Source organism: Pinus tabuliformis, chromosome 5_2 (genome assembly GCF_031772625.1).
Source record: "Pinus tabuliformis cultivar Carrire ecotype Pingquan chromosome 5_2, CPIR1, whole genome shotgun sequence".
Lineage (NCBI taxonomy): Eukaryota > Viridiplantae > Streptophyta > Pinopsida > Pinales > Pinaceae > Pinus > Pinus tabuliformis.
This window is the reverse complement of record NC_142306.1, coordinates 1,013,247,676-1,013,253,323: the sequence shown is the minus strand read 5'-3', so window position 1 is coordinate 1,013,253,323 and position 5,648 is coordinate 1,013,247,676.

Below are 5,648 nucleotides of genomic sequence, written 5' to 3'. Positions count from 1 at the left end.
AGAATCAACAGCCACCCCCAATAAGAAACCCCAACTTCAGGAAGAATTCTAACACTGGAAAGAATGCAATAACATATCAGAAAATTAGACCACCCTTCCAAGAAAACTATGCTGAGGGTTCACAAAGCCATGAAGGAGAGGATGACACCCACATAAACTTATTCGGAATAAAAAATGAAGATGTTGTTTTTCTTACTTAGGAAGAACAGGAATTGTACATGTTGCAATAATTGCAATTAGAATCTGGAGTGTCCTTTGACTTTAAACAGGGCTATGAATCTGCCATATATGAGGTTCACAAATAGTCTAGCTAAGAAGTAAAAATAACAATGAAACTCACACTAAGAGATCAATCTAGACCCAAATTAAAAAGATAACATAAGCTCCTGTAACCAAAATCCTGCAAATCCTCCCTAGGGGAGCTCAGGAGACTACTAGCCCATTGTAGATATAACTTCATCTGAAACTCAAAATGAAACTGTTTCTCAAAACATTCCAAATAAGAGAATTCAAAACAAAATTGTTGAAACACAAACCGAAGTGCCTAACACTGAAAAAGAAGATAAAAAAACACAGGCCACATTCGCTAAGGAAGCTCTCATCGAATCAAGCAAAACTCAATTGCCTTTCAACATTAAAACTGAGATAGAAAAATTGAGAATATCAGTATCTTTGACTAAGCTAGTGAAAAATGAATCATATAGATCACAGATCACTCAAATATTGAATATAGGTGAAGGGGAGGATGTTGTTAATTTGAATGATGATCAGCTTGAGTTATTGTTTGGCCCTGAAGTAAATGGAACCCATCAGCAAGGGGGTATCCCTTCTTTCTACATTAGTTTGAACATTCATGACAAAATATTACATAATGCTATGCTAGACTCAAAAGCATCCCATAACTTAATTCCAAAGGCAATCATGGAGAGACTAAACTTAGATATCACTAGACCATATGTTGTTGGGAAAAGTATCCATTCGGAATGCCCCTATCCCACTCTAAGGTGTGATAGTGCCTTAGCAACAAACACGGAAAACTAATTGAGTATTCTTCTTTATGAAATGTAAATGAGGAGCAAGGATGTAACTAACCTGTGTCTTCCGCTAGTTTGTCAATCCAATCGCTCCTCTCTTCAGTGGCTCCCAGCTCCTTGCTCCTTCACCGGCCCAGCTTCACCGAATTCCTGCAAGATCACAAGAGAGAGAAACTACACGAAGATATAGATATACATTCATAAAAAGCTCAAGATCAGATTAAGCTAAACATGCAAATATAACAAAACATCATTGATACACAGCATGTAGGAGAAACTAAAATAGTTTATTGATAGAATAAGAAAGTCCAAGAGGAGATACAACCAAGTGAGTTCCGATCCAGCATCTACCTCCCAGCAAAGGAATCCCTTCCTCTCCTCCAACAAAGCATAAATCACCCAATGTACTAATCTCAATCTCAAACCAACAACAATTCTCTGCAAAGTACAAAATTCCAACCTCCTGGATCTCTGGGTGAGAGACCCATATATAGATGTAAGCAGAGAGGATGAGTCAGCTTATGTTTTGACTTGTGGCTTCTCTCTGTTAGTTCTTGCTTCCACTTGGAGGTTGAGAGCCTCTTACTCATCACTAGTCGAATTCATTGAGGCAAGTGTCACTGGAGAAGATTCTGGAAGCTTCCATGGTCTTTCCACCTCGTTGAATGAGCTTGCCATTTGTCATTTCCCGCTCAGCGCACCCTGGTAGTGCATCCAAGTGCGTTGCAACGCACCTAGCCAGTGCATTTGGGTGCTTTGCAACGCAGGCAGCTAGTGGAGCTCTTGAATTGATCCTGAATTGACTGTTTCTGAGTGGTTTTTGGTGGAGAACTTCTGGGAGAAGCTGTCATTGGTTGACCTTGTTCCTTTAGGAGCTGTAACAACATCTTTAGGGACTTTGGATCCCTTGAATTATGGACATTTCATGCTTATAGCTGTAAGGCACAAAAATGTCTATAACAGTTGCCCCCTAAAGTATGAGGCCGTTTATCGGGTGAAATGCTTTATTAGGAGGATCCGAAGTTCATTCAATGCTGGGAGGAGACCTGTAATAAGATACAATACAATACATTATTTTTCATACTGTTTTCATGATCTAGCTGAGGCGGGCATTCCCATGCTCAGCTTTATAAATTCATTTTTATGTACATAGGACAGACAATTGTCTGATGGTAGACTGATGATTTTGCTGAAATCATCATCCCTTTGGTAGGATGATTGTCTGTGCTGCAATGCTGTACATGTCAATGTCTTTATTTTTCTTGAATATATATCGCAGCCCGGATGGATGAAACTAGATCCGGGGTCTTCAATCTCGTCCGATCTTCACTCTAAGTACAAGTCGATCCATGTGAGAAATGTTTTGAAGTCGAACATGGAAAGACATCGCTTGATTACCAGTCAATGATGTAAATTGTTAACAAGCGCGAGTGGAATCACCGATAATGATAATGACCCTCAAGGTACTGCAGTACAATTCACGTGGTGTGAATAAAGGACTTGGCGTCGAACACCACGCAAAATCTTTCGGTCGAAGGTCATTGATGTATACCTGTCACCGGAAGTGAGAAACTTGCCATTGAGGCATGCAAGCTTCAAAGTACTGAAGGGGGTGTTCCTAGATCAACTTCTTGGATAGTGAGCTGATGTTGACAAGAAGTGATCCGTCAAAGGAGGGCCTTAATGTATCCCACATCAGTGACACGGAATGGAGCAAATGATTTTTATGGAGGTGAAAACGATCTGATGATATATGGTTCAGGGTGGTGGTCATGAAAGAATGAAGTATAATGTATGGTAGTGGATGGGACACGGTTGACTTCTCTGGATGACTTCTCTTGAACATATCGGCGACACTTGTGTGATGGATTGGTAGCATTTACCCCAAAATTGGATGGTATGGCGAGACCATGGTGATGTGACTGGTGAATGAAACAACCCAACCCGACTCAGGCACGGAGTGGAAGTGTCATGTTCAAGAGCAACTTGCTACCAATAACAGTTCTTTGAGTTTCTTCCCAATTTTTCCCCAGTCATTGCTGACCAGTACCTCTTTATTTTTGTCAAGCTTGAGGAGGATAACATATGCTTGTTCTATAATTTTCCCTTCGGGCAAACCCATCGCTATGTTTTAACGAGCCTAGCGATAGTGAAACTCGTTCTCGTCTAAAGACAAGTTTGTCGCTATTAATCTTTTTAATGAGTCTAACGACAAAGATAACTCGGTCCTTTTCATTTTTAGAGAGTCTGAAAAGGTACGTAAAGTTAACTCCGAAAGTCCTTTTTTGTCATCTAATCCCTTAGGTCCGAAAAAGTATAAAACAATACAGAAGGGATGAATTTTCGATAGTTTTAACGAGCCGAACAAAACAAGCGCTCGATCTTTTTGTGCAATAATCCCTCAGGTCCAAAAAGATTAAAATCTAGAGGAGGGATAACACTTCCGGTCACTTTAACGAGCTGGAAGGCCAAAACTCGGCAATCTTTTCATATTTTACGAGTCAGATGAAAAGAGCTTAAAGAAGACTCGTCTTTTGAGGAACGAGTGATAAAACGGGTAGCAGCTGATTCTAGGTAAGGGTTGGAATTTTCCAATCACGGCAGTGTCACAAGGATGGCTAGTGAAATCACTCTTCGCAGCTGTTCCTCAAAATGGGTAAACAATCAAATGGCGGTGAATGATCGGCCAATGGAAAAGTGGAGGTGACGGTGCAAACACGACCAAGGCTTTAATGGCTGATAATGTTACATTCACGGTGGTTATTTACTGGAGGATAGTTCATTTTTTAACGAGCTTAAACGCGGGTTGAAACACTTGCTTGATCTTATGTTTATTTTTTAACGAGCATGAACTATGTGCTAAAACTGCTCGATTTTATGTTTATTTTTTAACGAGCATGAACTATGCGCTAAAACTGCTCGATAATCCAGTCATATGATAAGAATGTCTCATGTAAGATGCCATTTTTTATGGAGCTTGCGCCTTACAAAGCTTTGCTCCGGAATCCTTTCGTTATGCAAGTTCGGAAACGGCTAATCCTACGAGTTTAAAGGGTTAGAGGTCCTAAAAATTTAAAAAATAAATAGCCACCCCTTGCTTGCACTCCAAAAGGTTTGCATGCCCCCAGGTATAAAATATGGTTTCAAGGTTACCCCTTCTTAGTCCAATAAAACATTTGTTTTACCGAGAGAGGCCTACCTCTTTCAGGTTACCAAAGATTGTCTCATTTGCGCAGCAAATAAACATTTCTTCGGCGATGTCTACCGAGATAGACAAAGGTGAGTGACAACGAGTGCCAAACACATAACTTTGACAAGAGAATCTTATTCTAGAATAACCCCTCTTCCAAGACAGACGGGGTATAGACTGGTCATATTCTCCCGCGGAAACCTACCCTATACCCGAAGTTTTCCTGCCGAAGCAGACCAGGACGCATGCCCCCTGGGTTCCAGTCATATCCTTCCGAATCACTCGTGCTCATCGGGAGGAGGGATCGTGGGTTGAGACATTTCTTGCGTGAAGAGACCATTTAGGGATGGTATATGACTATTTGCGACGCGTGATCTAGGAAATGAAAGCTGGTCCACGAGCTTGACCACTCTTCCTTCGTGCGGAAAACACATTACTCTAAAGAGTGAGGAGATGATGGCTCCCATGCAATATATATAGTCTCGTCCAAGGAGTAGGTTATAATCCAAGGGTCCTTGAACGACCATCACGTTCATTTGAACGGTCTTCCCTTTCAATGTTATGGGCACATTGGGGAGGATCCCTAAAGGTCGACTGGTTCCTTTATCAAAGCCTGTCAGATTTCTCATTTCAGGCAAAAGCGCTGGCGAACCAAGCGCTTTCCAAGCAATAGAGGAAAGGATACTCACAGATGCCCCCTCATCAATGATGGTGCCAGCCATGACCATTCTGTATATTTGGATGATAATTCTGAATGGTATACTTGCCGGCAAACGAGGTCTGCCTAGTTGGTTCCAGTCGAAGGATACAACTAGGTTGCTTGGTGGTGGGACCGAGTAAACGGCCGGATATCGCTCTGAAGAACTTCCTTCCTGCGATAAAGGAATGGGGGGGTTGCCCCCGTGTTCGTCGGAGTCTGTGTTGATGAAGAGAATTTGGATGGTGTCATCCTTATTCTCCTTAGTGACTGTATCATTCGAAGATAAAACCTCTGAAGGCAAGACCGGGTCAACTGCCGCCTCGACCGTTTGACTTTCGTCGAGTATGGATTCAGCTGGTTCATCTTCAATGACCGGCGCTTCAGCTGACCACTTGAGCGGGCCAGCTGGATTTTCAACTAACGAAGGACTCGGCAAGAGTTTTTTATATCCAGGAGGAAGTCGTAACGGTGAAACCGGACGATCATCCAAAACTCTTTTCACTTCGTCTAAGAAGGGACAACGGTGGATGGCGTGGTTGCCTTCGCATAGTCTACAGGGAGATCTAGCTCTCCCTTTTTGTCCAGGGACTTCACTTTCGCTAGTTGATGGTGTGCTTTCAACATGGCTATCAGAGGTTGACGCCACCGAATTGTGCAAACGGGGAGACCAGTCCCTTAGTATCCGAGGGATGCAGGGACAATATCTGTGAAAGTGGTCTCCCTT